Source organism: Macaca nemestrina, chromosome 3 (genome assembly GCF_043159975.1).
Source record: "Macaca nemestrina isolate mMacNem1 chromosome 3, mMacNem.hap1, whole genome shotgun sequence".
NCBI classification, from domain to species: Eukaryota; Metazoa; Chordata; class Mammalia; order Primates; family Cercopithecidae; genus Macaca; species Macaca nemestrina.
In genome coordinates, this window is record NC_092127.1 from 16,053,000 (window position 1) to 16,070,802 (window position 17,803).

At 35.6% G+C, this 17,803-nt stretch overlaps 1 long non-coding RNA gene across 3 annotated transcripts in view; it reads right to left on the reverse strand.

Moving 5' to 3' along the window:
* LOC112424022 (uncharacterized) overlaps positions 1–17,803 on the reverse strand; it is a 173,676-nt gene that overhangs the window by 154,281 nt on the left and 1,592 nt on the right. The gene's annotated exons all lie outside the window — the stretch shown is intronic.

Consider the following 17,803-nt stretch of genomic DNA (forward strand, 5'->3'; position numbering starts at 1 on the left):
GCTCTGGAGCTCTGGGGTCTAGAATTTCATAAATATAAGTGACAAATTATCAATAAATCACTCTGTGGTTCACCATAATGCATACTGTTTATTGAAACCCAGGTCCAATAAATATGAGTTGCCCTTTTTAGCAAAAGCACAAGAAACAAAGATGACAGGAATTACAAACAGAAATGAAAAATGGGAAATAAGGCCCTGGTGAGCAGTGAACCTTTTTCTCTTCAATCCATTCTGAGACCACTGGATTCTAGAAGAAATTTTTTTATGTGTACACTTGTTTCAAAACATCATTTTGTTTTCATTTTGACCTGAAGAGTTTACAGAGTGAGGCAGTGTAGGTAGTGCTTGACCACGGAAAGGTTCTACTATTTTTTAAAAATAATTCCATATACATAAAATTCTGTGAGATTCTGTTGAAATGGTGATAGCATGAACTAAATCTTTCACAATGTTTCTTGATTTTCAAATGCAACAATGTCACCATTATTTTCCCAAGAAAATGACCTACAGTAAAATTAAGAAAAAAAAGCAATCAACACTTACTTAAATAAATGCAAAATTTTCTACTGAAGAATGGAAAGATGTAAGATAAATTAACACTGAAAGCAATTGGTGATTTGCCTTTAAAACTTTACATACATGTTTCAGCCTTTGTTTCACACATATTTCTTCAAGGCCAGAGAGGGGCTTACTTAATATTTATTGTTGTAATTCTTTATTTATTTATTGTTGTTATTCTTTATTTATTTATTGCTTATTATTTGGATACACTTTTACACACAATGTGATTTATCTCCTATGTTCTAAAAGTGAAATTAAGAAGTGTTGCAGTCAATGTTGTTATAATGCCCTATAACTTTACAAACTCATTCAGCAGCTGGAAGCAATTGACATAGGGTAGCATTTGACTTGAACAACACTTTAAAAAGTCAACTTGAATCTTAATTGAAATACCCTATATTTCACATTGGATATACGACCCAATTCTAATCTTTTGTTTCCTTTTAAAAAGCAAAGGCAGTGAAGTATTGTGCTCTTTATGAGACTGTGTATTATTATTAAGTGACAATATTTACTCTAATAAGGAGTTTTTTAAAAAATCTACCCTCTGAAACATACTTCTGTGTTATCAGTTATGTATTAGTAATTTATTTATGTATTATATAATATAATTTTATTTATATAATAAATTATTAATATATAAGTTATTATAATAATTGTTTGTGAATATATTAATATAGTCATATTAATTTTCCTTATGGAAAAACAATATAATAAATTTTTAATGAGCAAAAATGAATCATAACCTGTACGACATATAAAAATGATGTTTCATCTTCTGTATAACTTTTCAGTCTTTCTCTCACATGTACTTATTATTTACATAACTGCTTCTAACATTTGTTATACTTAAGGGCTCAATATATTTACTTACATATTTGTGATGCTACATGTTTTTCTCTAAACTGGCCAAAAACTATTACGTTAAAATAACTTTAAATGTCATAGAAAGTTAATGAATTAACAACAATTCATTACTAAGAGCTAATGCTCATTATGTGCCAAACCCCTGTTCCAGCAGCGTCAGCCTTCCATACCCAATATCTATATGGTAATTCCTATTATGATCCACATTTATCAGATGAGGCAGAAGAGGTTAAGCAACCGGTTCCAGGCATCATGCAAATAAGCCACAGTGCCAAGCTAAGAGAAAGGATTCTACCAAATCTCCCTTATTTTAACTACTATGGTGCTTCTGAAAGTGTATATGCCAATTGAATACTTAAAACGGCACGGCACATTAAGTGCAAACTAAGTATTTAAACAAGCAATTGGTTTATGATAATAATGTCCCAAATTTATTTGTTTATAAATATGCATTTTATTTTATTATGTTGAATTATTCAGTACTCTTTGGTTGTCTAGGGACAGAAATGGAACTCAATTTCATTTTAGCAAAATAGAGAGTGTTATTGACTCCTATAACTGCAAAGCCACTTCAGGCATGGCCAGATCTAGAAGTTCCAAAAAGGTGCTAAGCCTGCATTCTCTTTCTGTCCCTGGCAACCCGGCTTTCTTCTTGGCTGGTTTCATTCTCAAACAAACTTGGTGTTCACTGGCAAGCCCACATTTAAATTGTCCCTACAACAGTGGTACATAACAAAAACAAACAAACAGCTTTCCCAGCAGCTCAAGTAAAATTCCCAAAAGATAATCCTCGTCTGCCCCTGTTGTGTCACGTGCCAATTTGTGAACCGTCGCTGTGCCCAGAAAGACAAGGTCCTTTGTTGTCCAGGCCTGAGTGTGGCATCAGCCTTACCCAGACCGAGACCATGGATGAGGTGCTTCTTCAAAGGATATGGCTACCAAAAGAAACGAGGGAGATTGGTGGTAAGAAAAAAGTCCACAGAACTCCCAGACGCAAGTTCTCTCAAAATGATTTTTAGCTCATTAGAGAAATCTCAGTGTAAGGATAACATATGGTACTGAGTCGGGTAGAGTTCAGTTGCAAAGAAGAAAATCTGCTCTAGCTAGTTTAAGCAGAAAGGGATTTATTGCAGGGTTTTAAGATGTATATTTTTCAAGGCAAACAAAGAAATGGAGTTTCTTTAAGGTCATAGGAAATATGCTAAGAGAAGGTTAATCTTTTTAGTGTAAAAAGGTTGTTTTTTGTGTAAAGATTCCATGCGGCATTTGGAATACTGCATTTCCTCTTTCTTCTCCTTTTAGGGTGAGCAATGAGTCCCAGTTTTTCTGGGACTTTCCCAGTTTTAAAACTGAAAATCTCACATCCCAGGAACACTTCAGTCTTGGGCACACTGAGACTGCTGGTCACCTACCTCATCTCGTCTCTTCTAGTGGTGACACCAAATAGACTCTATTGGCCTAAATGAAAACCTGAAGCCAAACAGAAGCCATAGGATCCAAAAGAGGTAGGTCAGGGAACAAAAAGATTTAAGAAAACTAAAGCTATTTAGTAAAGATAAAAATGAAGAGACAGAGGGTCCAAAGTGACTGGGTCTCCTCAGAGAGCACATCAGACGCCACCGCGTGGAGTTAAGAGGTCCCAAATCTGTTGAGGAGTCGAAATCCAGTAAAACAGGAGCTGAGCCGGAATACCCATACCCATGGGATCTGTGTGGGTTGGAAGGCTCAGCTAGACCCAAAGATCTGCTGTGTTTGATTTAATAACTCCGGACTCCAAGTATATGCTGGCCAGGCTGATAGGAATCTTGTCTGATAGTTGGTTTACATCCCCTTCCCTTTTAGTATTAAGGGGGAAGCATTAGATATACACCCCACCTTTGCACAATTGGAATCTTTTCTGATATTGACTACAAACCCTCCCACCTTTAGGATATAAGTGAAATCCTTATGAAATCCCTCCCCTTTACCCTGCCTCAAGTCATCTCCTATTAGGCATCCCATCCAGGGGAACTCTGACTTCCTCTCCCCACCTCTCAGATTTGGGGGATTTCTCTGGATTGGAGGGAGGGAAGGAGAGAAAGAGAGAAAAGATACACTTTAACTCCTCCTGGCCTGTATCTAATTTTGCTGACCTCCTAAAATCCTTCTTTCCCAGGGAAAGTCTTCATCATAATAGTTAAGCAAGAGATAACTAAAAGTACCTTTTGTGCTGCCCACTGGACATAGGAGCTAAATACAGAGGCTCATATCCTCCCAGAGCTCTGCTCTTGGCCCTCTCCTTCAATCCGTTACCTCGGTGTTCCTGTTAGTTGTTAACTGCCATGCTTGACTACAACTCACACTCTGGTGACCTCCAAATCATCTCACACCTACCAGGCTTGCTCTTGAATTATCTTAAGCTCCTCAAGTTGCCAGACTCTGGAGCTTGTACAGAGTCTACCTCCATGCTCTCCAAAACCGTGTGTGATCCTTTCCCTCTTTCCTCAAGATCCCTCTCTGAGACAGCTTCACAATAGAAAGGACAGGTACTCTCATCTCCTAATTTTATCAAGAAGAGAAATAAAATTCAGAATGTTGAAGTGACTTGTACAAGTCCACATTATTTAGTCAGTGGAAGAGCCATCCTAGTAGTTGGGTCCCACTTGATCACTCTACTACTTCAGTCTGAGTGAGGTCTGGATCTTACAACACCCAAAGACTGTTTCTAAAATAGATCGAGTTTTATTACTTTCAAATATATATCATAAAATAAGGGGTTTTTCTCAAGTATCTGCATATAAAAAGCATCATATTAATTTATAAATACAAGTAATCGAATTCCACATTATTTATGTTCTAAAGCCTAGCTAAATTTATCTTGCAATATTATTAGCACAGTTAAAGTACTAAGCACACATTAAAATTGGGCCGAGGGGAGAATGGAAGAGTGATGATTGCAGAGAGCTAGCCAAAATCAAGTCAGAGCTGGCGTACCGCACAATACAGACAAGTTCTCAGAGCTTTTTCCAGGGTCAACCCCAGCCGTTCCTCCATTCAGACAGATTTTCCAATCATGCTTGGATGCACTGGTGCTTGGTGTGGGAGATATTTTTTTTTTCTTCTTTTTCTTTTCTCCCCGCAAAGACCTGTGGATTTCTACAGGACATCCTTTCCTTACGTTGAAGAATAACAGTCATTTCTCTGTCTGAGATGGATTAGTAAACTAGTCTTCCACTAAATGCATTTAAGTCAAATCGTAGTGAAATTTAGTTATATTCTGTAATGGAGTGATTTTTAATTCCATTAGACATGCACCCACCAAATTCTAACCAGCATCTAATCATATTAGTATAAAGCAATATAAATTTCCTACAATAAACCAAAGGTAAATTCTTAAATCACTTGAAGCCACATAAAAACATTTTCTGTTATTTCTTTGGATTCCACAAGTTTTTCCCCCCTTTAGAGATTTTACAATGATTTTATGGCATTCTTCCTTAAAAATATTTATAATGCATGGCACAAGATGAATGTGTGAAAAAATATCCTTACGTGTTTGTTAAGAGAATTTGCAGAGAAATCTTTTTTCTGCAAGGCATGACTGTAGAAATTAATTCCCTGACAATCACCACTACAGCCTGGAGAGCACCCTGCTTGACATGACTCAACACCTGTCATGGCTGATGCTCAGCTATAGTTTTGGCCTCTGAATCCCAACTCTGTTAATGCAGGTGACTGTCACCATTTCAAATCACCTTCCTGATCTTTTCTTCTTTTGCCTTGCTTGTACAGGGGCCAGCCTGAGGCAAAATTACCAGTTGGGAAATTTTGCCTCTGGGTCCCCACCTCCCCTGTGGGGACCATTGCTTCTTTTTGTAGCCCTTCACATAGAAGACTACACTAGAATTCAAATGTATAACAGTTAATACACCAAGCAGAGTGGATAAATGAAGGCAAGAAGGTCAAATTCACTGCACGCTCACGTTTTGTTTGACCTGTATAGGATTTTTAAAATAAAACATTGGAATGTGTTGCTAACACTTCAAATTCAAGAGATTTCATATTAAAATCCAGGTTTCCAATATCTTGTGATGTTGGATGTTGGAAACACATGCTTGCGTTTCTTCCTGACAACTGGGTGAAGATGAAGAGCTTTCCCTTCACATGTCTCCAGTTTGCCACAAAATTCACCATGTTTACTTCTCAGGTACTTTGAGGTCTTCACTCCTATAGCTTTTGAGTTTGTTACTCCCACAGCTGACACAGAGGCAGTGCATACCAGGACGACAAAAGTGGTTGGTAAGAGCTGATCATCAACACCTCATTGGTAACAGCCACCACCCCAAGGCCTGTGAATACCATCCTGGTTGCAGGATGGAGGAAAAAGAAATTGTGATAGGCTCATCCAATGACATCCGGTAGGTGACAGCCAGCCTAACACACTGTTGATGCATTCATTTAGATATAAAATGCAAGTGCTGTTGCATTCGTTTATATATAAAACCACCTGCAACCAAACATAGCAAAATATTTTAACTAGACATACTTCTTGAAATTAAAACAACTTTTTTCCTCCAATCAGACTTTAAACTTGGGATAAAATAATAATTTATTTTCATTTACAACTTTAGAACTTATAATATGTCTTTATATATCTTCATACTTATATTCATTTCACAAATGTGGGCCTGGGTTTTCATTTGCCTCTCACAGTAACTCAGGGTGTCAGCGAATACAAGTTATCATGCCCATTTCACATACATGGAAACTAAGGCTCAGGAAGGTGAACTGCTTACTCAAAGGCAGAACTAAGACTTGAATGAAATTCTCCGGTCTTCCAGTTCTGAGAATGCCTGAGGTTATTTTGCATTCATTGCAACACTTTTCATGTAAGAAACATTGTCCTGATTTGGTCAATGACAAAGCCCAAGCTGCATTTTGCTGGGCTACATGTTCTTAGCATAGATGATGACAAGACAGCAGTTGTAAGTTTTCTGCATCAGAGTCACTACGCTTTTGCCCCTAAGTCTTTATTTCCTATTATGGAAAAGATTATACTGAACTACATTTTTTTGCCTTTGAGAGAAGCAAAGTAAATTTTTCAAATGCCTGTAAAACTCACCTTTAGCTTTATACATTCTGTAAACTTCATATGTTCATTTCAGAATAGCTTATGTTAACCTCTAGGTTACATAACTTTTAGGCTGCTTGGTATATTTTGTTTAATTTTTGTTTAATTTTGTTTAATTTTTGGCCTAATTTCATCTTGAGTGTGCCATATTAGATCAGAACATTTGACTGTTTATATTAGCAGTATGTCTTTATCTTGTTGACATTTTCCTCCAATTTTTTTACAGAAGATATCTCATAAAAACAATTTCCAGTTATTATAATGTATGTCCTCTCTCTTACTCAAAGCATTTTTTTAGCTTAAATTTTTAGCTACTTATGTTTTGACACTAACAGTCTTTTTAAAATATAATCAAAGCAATACAATATTTACCAAAGTCCTAAAATTACATCACTAAATACTTCCCTAAATAATCTTAAAGACTTTTGACAAGGCATTTGAAATAGTTTCCGACTTTAATATCTGGTGTTGATTTGGAATCCTTAAAAATACATGAAGTTATTTGGCCTGAAAAATTATACAAAACAAAATTAGAATCTAAATGGGATTTAAGTCCAGCTCTTAATATCCTTATTTGATTAAAGTACTAAGCTCATTCATAAATGTCAGTGAAAGCCACTTGATGCTAGTTTATAAAACATTCCCATGTTGAACACCATATTAAAACAATCTTTAATAGTAAATGCAGACTCAGTTAATACTGGATTTTTCTGTCTCATTTTAAGAGCATAACTATAAGATAAAAATAATTCAAATGGAAATGGAAATAAAAACTTACTAACCAGTCATATCACTAAATAATAAAGGTCAAATTAATGAGTTTATACCTACACCATTACTTCTTTGGATAACAAGTCTTCAAGTCTAATAGCCCCTGGAAATTCCCACTTTGCTTATCAATAGGTCAAGGGTGAGAGAGTGCAGGGGAATATCGGTGAGTAGTACAGACCTAAGCACATTACTACATACCATTTGTCATAAAATGAGTTCCTTAATCATATAGAATGTTGTATGGGATACTTGATGGTGATTGAGATAGAAAGTCTAGAGATGGTAATGCTTACAAAAAAACTATGGGCAAGAAAGGCAAACCCACACACAGAGGAAGAGTCTATTCTAGTGATAATAAATTGCTGTGCTTTTCAGGGTGGAAGGAGTCCAGTTACCAACTTTCCATGGGTACTTAGCTGTGCCCCTGGGGAATGAGGGCTTAGTGTAGGCCTCACTGTCTTTCTAGAACTCCATCAATAGCTGTATCTATCTTAGGATGGCTTCAACAGGATAACCAGATTGAAGACCTCAGATTGGCAGAAATCAGATCACCCTTGGTGAGGGGAAGCCCATGGTATTAAATCATGGGACTTCTATTGCTACCATTTTTTGTTCCTTTTTTGTTTTGTTTTGTTTTGTTTTGTTTTTTATGAGCCCAAGTGTCAGCTCTAGTGTTGTTGGGGAAAAGGTTCATTGGATCATCCTGTCCACCAAGTTATTTAAATTCTCTTCCATAAGAGAGTATCTTCACATATGCCACTATTCTAGAAGCCAATTTATCTATCTTTTCCCAGATCTACATCCCATCAGTCTTCCAGCATTTCTCCTGAACACCCAGCCAACCTGTAAGGTGCTATTTATTAATTCCTGTAGATCCTTACCTCTGGCCCGCTCTCCTTCCAAGCAAAGTAAATACTCCACTGCACAGATTACTACTTTTCCTACTGGAAGGGTTTTTCCTATTTTTCAGTGTCCTTCTGGGCCACCTCTGAGAGGCACTATAATGTTCCCTCGGTCCACCTCTAGCTAGTGCCAACATGCTGTACAAAACTACCTATAAACTACACTTGAATTTCTGTCTTCTTAGTCAACCGATGAAAGAAAACTTCCCATGAGACCACGTATGGGTTGGGGGTAAGAGATCAGAGCAGCAGAAATAGACACCAAGATAATGAGAGCCACCTGCTCAGACCACCTATTGTGCCCTCAGTAACTTCTTGAGCCCTGTATCTTGTATATCACCACCACTTGAAAATTGGGTGCTTCTAAACAAACCCAACCCTATGATATTTTGGATCAGATGGACAGTTCAGGTCAAATGTTCACTTGTGCCATCTTAGCCAGGTATTCAATGTCAACAAGGACTAGTAGCAAGTCAGGGACAGGAGCCGTTTCTCAAAGATAAAACTGATTTGTTTCCAAAGCCCTAGTGGTCTTCCACTGAAGGATGTCAGGGGCTGCATACAACATTCTTTTTGCCAAAGACAGTTTGGGTGCCATTGGATCTGCCTAATCATAAAGCCCAAGTAACAGAGTACCTTGTACTTCAGCCTAGACCTGCTGCAGAGCCTTCTCTTGCTCTAGGTCGCATGTAAAACTGACAGATTCAGGTTGGGCACGGTGGCTTATTCCTCTAATCTCAGCACTTTGGGAGGCTGAGGCAAGAGGATTGCTTGAGCTCTGAAGTTCAAGTTCAGCCTATACAACATAGTGAGACCATATCTCTGCAAAATTTTTCTTAAAAAAATTAGCCAGGCATGGAGGTGCGTTCCCTGAAGTGTGTGCTTGTAGTCTCAACTATTCTGGAAGCTGAAGTGAGAAGATCACTTGAGCCTGAGAGGTTGAGGCTGCAATAAGTCATGATTGAACCACTGCACTCCAGCCTGAGGAACAGAGCGAGATGCTGCTTTAAAAAAAAAAAAAATCTTGACAGCTTCTTGGTAAATCAATAAATAGGTTGATCCAACACATCCAAATTTGGTTAGTGTTGCCTTTTTTAATGAAAAGAAAAATGGTGCTCCAGACCTAAAAGTTAATCAACTTCACTGGTAACTATACGTGTATGTGTACATATATGTATATTAATGTTGTTTCCTAATGAAATAAGTATAAAGCAATTTGTATACAATATTTAATAGTTCCTTCTACCTAAATCAATAAAGTGTATTTTAGTCTAGTTAAAGGAAAAATCCTACAACATGCTAAATTCTATTTCAAAATCTTCCTATAACAGCAACATGTTATTGAATGCTTTGACCATTTTCATTTATCATTTCTCCTGTTATTATCATTAGGTATGATTTGAAGAATGTACCATTACATAGAACTAGCAAATGATTAATAAGACTTCAATTTTGGGAAATTAAAGAAATAAGTCAACATGTAAACTATTGCTGCCTCATCTGGTCTCAATCGTGCATGCCTAAGCTATGATATATATGCATCATTTTCTCTGATTCATATTCCTCATTACTGAAAAAATAAAATTTTTTTAACTATTCAGAAACTGCACATGTTAGTGGATATTCTGCAAAAGAACTCTCTACCAATTATTGATATCACAGACTGATTCATCTGTCCTTTTAGGTTGAACTCATTAGTCCTTTGTTAGTGAAAAGTAAATAAACAACACGCTTCAAACCCGGATGATCTGACCATATACAAAATAAAAGATGACTGAAAGAGGACTAGGCCTCAAAGTCTCACAATCCTATTGCAACTAATCATTTTAACATGTCAGTCTCCTAATCTTTGTCCACATGCATACAGATTTTCTACCTTATTTATTCATTTATCCAACATTTACTGATAATCTACCGTATGCTGAGTCTGCTATAACAAATGCATGCGCAATTTTGTATTTGCTTTACAACTGAATGAGAGAATATACATTTTATCATATTCCTACCAATATTAACTTTTAAATCACCATTTTACCAAAATATAAGTGTCATGTTAAATATAACTGTTATAATATATAGATGTATGTTGGTACACCCACGTAGTCCCAGCTACTCAGGAGACTGAGGCAGGAGGACTGCTTGAGCTCAGAAATTTGAAGTGAACGTGGGCAACATCGTGAGACCCCATCTCTAACAGAGTTAAAAATAATAAAAATAATAATAAATAAGCAAATAAATAAACTATAGATGTAGGGTTTTCAGTTTTCACTTTTATAGACTATTCTTCTTTACAAAGGAGTATAATATAGTAAGTAAGGTTTAGGCTCTGGAGTTAGGCAGATACGGTTCTAAATTATGGATTTACCAGTAACTGTGTGAACTGGGGAAAATTAACCTCTCTAAGCCTCATATGTGGAATAGTGATAATATGAGCACTACCTTCTGTGGTTGTCTTGAGGATTAAATGACATCATATACATAAATTCTTAAGACAGTATCTAGCACAAAATAGATGTCACTTGTACTATTTTTATTTATCTCTATTACCCAGCCTGTGAAAGTGCTTGTTCTCCCATGTTCTCTCCTTCATGAAGCTTTCCTGATCTTTCCAATTGAATATGCTCTTTCCTTCCATTGATCTTCCAAAATGTTGTGTTTGTATTGTTTTTACAGCCCTTGACACTTTATATTTTGCTTTCAAACTGTGTGCATATTTCTTTTATCCACATTGTCAGATTATAAGCTCTTTAACAATTCCTTGCTAACCTTTGCCTGTGCTGTTGGTGCCTAGCACAGTATCTTACACATTAAATAGATACTCAAGGCCCAGCACAGTGACTCACACCTGCAATCCCAGCACTTTGGGAGGCCAAGACAGGAGGATTGCTTGAGCCCAGGAGTTCGAGACCAACCTGGGCAACATGGCAGACCTTGTCTCGATAGATAGATAGATAGATAGATAGATAGATAGATAGATAGATAATAAATATTTACTGAAAAAATAGTTGAAAACATTTTTATAACTACATTCTGCAGATGGAATAACAATGGTACAGATACTTGATGTGTTTTCAGCTAAAATGCTTTCAATTGATTTCAGTTTTCAATTAAAAGTGGTGTATTCCCTTTGCATATTACTCTTCTATGTAAATTGAAGGCTGTTTTCCTACACCAAGCCCCATCTTGTTCTTGGATAATTTCACTACTTTTCTTTTTTAATTACATTGACCACTTGCAACTTTTTATTTGAGGTAAGTTTCTGTTTCCCCTGGAAACCTATAAGCATGTCATCTGGCCTGGTTACAATTATTTTGGTTCCCCAAACAAATGACCGTTTCTGAAACTCCTATTCTAATATTCTAGCTTATCAATGATCACTTACTTTTTGTTAAATTTAGTTATGCTATTTTTTATAAAGCATCAGAATTATTTTGTTCTTTTTGCAGATTGCTCTTCTCTATTTACAAGTGTATGCAATATCTATAATCTTGTTAATTAAACTCATGAAATAGTTTTACACACCTTTTCTTTGTCTATATGAGACATTTAAAAATGAACAGTGACTGACAGCTCTTCTAGCATGACTTGAATTCCAGAATCTTTGTTACACATCAACATGTTAACCATAAGTAACGTAGTTATAAAATAATTTGGGAACATGAAGCAATCTGAATGGCCTCCAGCCATCAGTTTATGAACTTATCAACATAATTTCATTCTTATCTTTAAATTGATGACCATGAATAAAGACTTTAAAATGAAATTGTAATTGTATTAGTTATGATTATCTTTAATGAATGAATAAATGCAAAAATTATTACACTACAGAGACACACATTAATAAAATCAGTAATGTAATGATATAGCACAGTAATTCTGTGCTTTTATGTAGTCAATGTATAACATATAGACACATCATTAAAGAAAATTTAATTCGAATTTTTGCAAAGATCCACAAAACTCTAAGTTATGACAGAAAAACCAATAAAAGTGTGTATTCTTTTGAAAACCTCCAAATTAAAATAAAATTGCCTCAGTTAGGGAAAGTAAAGCAAACTATTATTTCTGTTTCTAAAACTAATAAACATCTTTTCATAATTTATCTCATGATTATCTCTGGCTTCACAAATTTTCTTTTATCAAATATCCCCATCATAGTTAAAAGTGAAATTAAAGCATCAACATTAACACTGATTTTACCTACTTGCATGACACTTTATAAATCTGAGGCCATTTCACTTGCATTATCTCATTTGAAGTCATTTTGCGCAACGTGTCAGCCTTCAATGGTACTGAAAAACCTTGTGTTACAGTGTCATTTGGTTCCTAGAGCCTCCTTGTAAATTCTCCCTGTCACAAGTAAACTCTTGGCCTTCACTTTTACCAATCATGTTAGTACTAAGCTGTTGTCCCCCAGCCCCAAACCCTTTCTTCCTGCTTTCGGGACCTTGCAGCTCCCGTTTCTGCATTGCAACCAGCTTTCTTTAGGATCTGCCAAGAGGGGGCGCTAGAGAGACTGAACGGCAGAAGGAGGGAGAAAGGACTTGTTCTCATTTGCAGGCTGTCTCCCTTTGTTGCCTCAGTAACCATCCTTCACCCTGGAATGTGATTCCAGTCTCCAGCCCATTTTGCAAGAGCCCCAAAACCAGCTTCATTGTACCTTCAGAGGTGCAGCCCTTGCCAGGCAGTGCCCACTCCTCAGAAGAGCTCCAACTTTACGGCACCCCTTCTGTATGACTTTAGATTCTTTAGTCTCTTGATTTAATTTGATTTTCATTTTGATTTTTCAGTTATGTAAAACAGTAATGTAAAACATTACATAGCTTCAAAGTCATCTCTGCCTTATAGGAAACCTCATGCTAATTCTTTTGAAAATGTGAGAAAATGCTATACACTTTTATCACTCCTTGACCTTCTCTTACACAAAAAGTAGCTCACTCTACACGCTGTTCTACACCTTGGTTTTTTCCATTAAAGATGAATTCTGAATGTCATTCAAAAGGAGCATACAGAAATCTCTCTGATTCTATGATATGATGAATCATATCATATGCCCTGCAGAACATCCCCCGTTAATATTTTCTGCCTTTCGATTTTTAGTATCCCAAACTGAAAGTTTTAGCATTCAAGCACACAGACACCTCTCCAATACAACCTTATTTTTTGGCCAGTTAATACAGGTAGAATACGTGTTTGTGTCCTCAAACCTCAATATAACTTTTTAAACAAAATTATGTCAGATAAAGTCTTGAATCTCCATACACAGTTGTCAAAATGGTAAAGCCTACAAGGACTTTCAAAAGGGCAAAAGCTTCAGGAAGGCTGCTGCTGAAGGTGAGGAAAGGCACTTTCCCGGAAGTCGCCATATAAGGTGACTGTTAACAACTATAGTAATTGGTTATTAGGAGGTGGATTTTTTAGGCATTTTACATCTTTACATGATCATTTATTACATATATAAGTTATTCACTGTGTTTTAGGAAATTGGTTGAGGCTTTTAGGTTGATAGATAACCACTCTAATTACTCCTTTTAATATAATGAAAATAACAAGCATTTCAGACACCTTTGTTAAGCACTAAAGGGCCTGTGTTCCACGTGTGAATGTACTCCAGTTTATTAAACCAGTCCTTTATCAATATTTAAGCTATTTCATCTTTTAGTATTATAAGTAATTCTATGAGGAACAGTCTTGACCATATGTCAATTTGCATTTTTAGAACAGATTCCTAGAAGTCATGTTGCAGGACTGAAGAGTAAATGTATATGCAGTTTTGCTCAATAATGCTAAATCCTCCCGCCCCCAACCCCTTTGAAGCTGATACCACTTTGCATACTTATTTCATCAAAACCTCTACAACAGAGTATAGTTTACAAATTTTGGGATCTCTGCCAGTCAGGTAGGTGAGAAGTGTTATTTCAGTGTAGTTTCAATTTGCATTTCTCATATATTCAGTATATTTTCCTATGTGTGAGGGTCATTTTTATTTCTTTTTCTGAGAACTATCTGTGTCTTTCTCCCATTTTCTATAAGGTTTTGGCCTTTTTTTCTCAATTCTTTGAAGCATTTTATGTGTTCAGAATATTACTCTGTGCCAAATTTATCACTCTTTTCCTTATTGCTTCTGAAATACTTTGTGCATTTAGATCTCTGATCCATTTGGATGTCTACCATATGGTGTGATAAATGGATGTAATTTCATCTTTTTCTCATATGGTTATCCAGGTGTTCCAAAGCCATTTACTGATTAAAAACACACTTTCCCTCTATTATGAGAGGTTATCTTTATCAATATTGTATTTCAGTTGTTTTACCAGATTTTCTGTGTGGTTCCATTGGTCTTTCTGTCTACTCATGTACCCATACCACAACCTTTTAATTATAGAGGCTTTATAATATATTTTAGAAAAAGAAATGCATTGCCTGTCTTCTTAGGAAATTTCCTGATTAGTATTGCATGTTTATTCTTCCATATGAACTTTATAACCAATTTGTGTAGTTCCAGAGGGGAAAAAACTTCTGCTATTTTTATTGGAATTGAATTATATGAATAACTAATTTAGGAAGAATTAACATGCTTATGAGGCTGAGTCAGCTTGCCATGACTAATGTTATATCTTTCTGTTTAAGGCCATATTTATGTCTCTCAGGCATGTTTGTAGTTTTCCTCATATAAGTTTTAAACATTTATATAGTTTTATGCCTAGGAATTTTATTTTGTGTTTTCCCTTTTATTCTATTTTATTTGTTATTATGTATGGAGTCTACTTCTCCATTATACATAAACAGTAAGACTATTGATTTCCCACAAAAAAAAAAAAACTATTGATTTTTATGTTAGTTATCTATCTGGCTATTTTATTAAGTTCTCCTATTTGTAGTTTTTCACAGATTATTTTTGGTTTTCAAGATATATAATCATAACATCTGCAATAGAGGTAGTTTAATCTCTTCATTTCCAATACTCATGCCTCCAATTTCTGTTGTCTAATAACATTGGCTAATACTTTCGATTCAAAACTAAATAACAATTAAGATACCCACTGTCCTTTCCTGGTATTGACTTTCTGTTCCTCATCAGTTAAGATGTTCATTTTGCTCTGATGATTATATGTACTATCATATTAAATTATCTATCAATTCCTAATTTGTTGTTTTTAACATGAATGGGTATTAATTTTTTTCAAATGTCATTCAGCATCTATGTAGATGATTATAGGATTTGGCTCCTTATTTCTAATCATAAGATGACTTACATTAATAGATTTTCAAATAAAGAATCATCCTTAGGACTGCCACTTTGGGAGAATGAAACATCTATTTGGTAAGAACATTGAGTATGATCAGGAAGAGATAAGATAGGAAACTGGGAAATTTCTCATGGGTCATATATTTTAAGTGGCATCATATTATTTGTTTAAAAATTGTACTTCATCATAAAAGTAATGAGAAACCATCCATGAAGTATTTTACTAAGAGTCTTACATTTTAGAAAGGTCTCTCTAACAGCAGAGAATGTCAAATTAGTAGTTGTAAGAGGTATTATAATGAGCCAGGTGAGAAATGATAGGGCCTGAACAAAACAGGGTGGAATTCAGAGATACTGAGGAAATGTAACAGTCTTAACTGAGTGAGTGAAGAGGACAAGCAAGAGGGGAGAGTCTAAGATAACTTATAGATCCCTGGCTTGGCCAACTAGGCAGACGGTAGGGCATTCACCAAGATAAGGAGTATAGGAAGATGCATCGTTTTTGTAGGAAACAAGTTTGTTTTGAGTTTTAGATGCTTGTGGAAGTTCTAGATGTATACATTTTTTTCTAGAGGTTGGGAGAGATGTAAGGAACATAGGTACAAATTTTGAAATGATCAGTGTACAGTTGGTAATTGAATCTATAGAAGCAGATGAAATTTCAAGAATGTGCATAGTGAGAAAAGAAGAGGCCAAGGATCCAAAGCCACCTTACCTACCTTAGAGAATTGCAAGGAAGATCAAATGACATAATATGTGTGAAAATACTCCATCTCCGTATGTTGTTTATTATATTCTTCCTAAAAAGTTTTTTAGCATTTTACATGGTTTACATGAAGTAAAGATGGCTTACAGAAAACACAGGCAATGACTCACATTCATATAAGTGCATGTAAATATCAAATAAAGACTAAAATTCCCAATCCTACCTCTCTTCTGGAAATAATGCTGAAAAAATTCCATAGTGGACCCCATTTGCACACTTCCGGATTTTCATTTTCTACCTGCAAATGTAAATCCTATTTGTTTTTATTATAAGTGGATTTTAAAACCCCACTGGAAAAAAAGCCACTTATATTCAATAAATCAATACATAATATTCTAAGTACAATAGCAGTAGGCACAAAAGAATATCATTTAGTCTCTGTTATCTTATTCCAATACAATTCTGCTGTTAATTGTAGAATCACAGTACATAGCTAGTAGAACTTTTAAAACATACAGGTATAACTTGAATCTTATTTGCCAAACATTTTTTAATATCCATAAATATTTTATAAGCATGTCATCTCTCTATTCAGTGTCCTTTCACCAATTAAAAGTCTACTGTCCTGCATTCATTTTATTTACAGATTTATGACTTTAGAAACATCACCACGATTGGGATGCTTAACCTTATAACCTGTAAAATGTATGTTGAGTATCTCACAGAGATACCCAGAGAAATGAGTGAATTAGATTCTTGTGAAGTTTAGTAGAAGAGCTACAAGACAACAATAGGTGGTGCTGCTGGGATGGAATACTGAGTATGTACATTTAATTCAACAAATGTCATGGAAAAATTTCCCCAACAAAATTACTCTGCTTATTAAATTAAAGGTTGGTTTGAGAGCAATATTAAAGCCTGATCAAGATAAGACTTTGAGGGAGAAAAAAGCTTCAAACAACTTCTCATACTAAGAAGAAAGACGTTTCCACCAGTGGGAGCTAATTTTTGTAAGCCGATTTAAATTTCAAGCAGCAAAATTCCACATTAACTTCTTACAGCCAGGAGCAACTTGAATCTTCCATGGTTATACCTGGCAAACAAAAATGAAGTTAAAACTGCCAGCATTCCAAAAAGATACTCATAAAAGCTATTTAACGTAACTGGATTTTGCTGATTTCTCTCCTTCCTATCCCGAAATTCAAGTGGAAGGAGATATAAAATCTAGATTTCCCCCTTGCTTGAGCAGTTTTGACAGCTAGAGAGACTTAAGCCTGAGCGGTGTTCATCGGATAAGACACAGACCTTTTTCAGGGTACCACAGGATTCTCTGAGGTTTTGTAGAGTTTCTACACACCTGTTCTTTGCTATGGCTAAATGGCTTGAGGTATGATAATAAATTGACTGCAAATAAAAATTTAAAGGAAAGAAATGGACCTCCCTAATCAATTTTCCTAAAAGTACTTCCAACCTTTCAATCAAAGCAATAGATTTTTCCTCTTCTTATGTCTTTAAAAAAGTTCATATATGCCAATTATGATAGAAATTTAATATTCACATCTCTCTTTGTGGCTGAGCACCAGCTGTGGGGTAGGTAATAACTACAGGTTAGCACCTCAGCACATGTACTTCCTTAG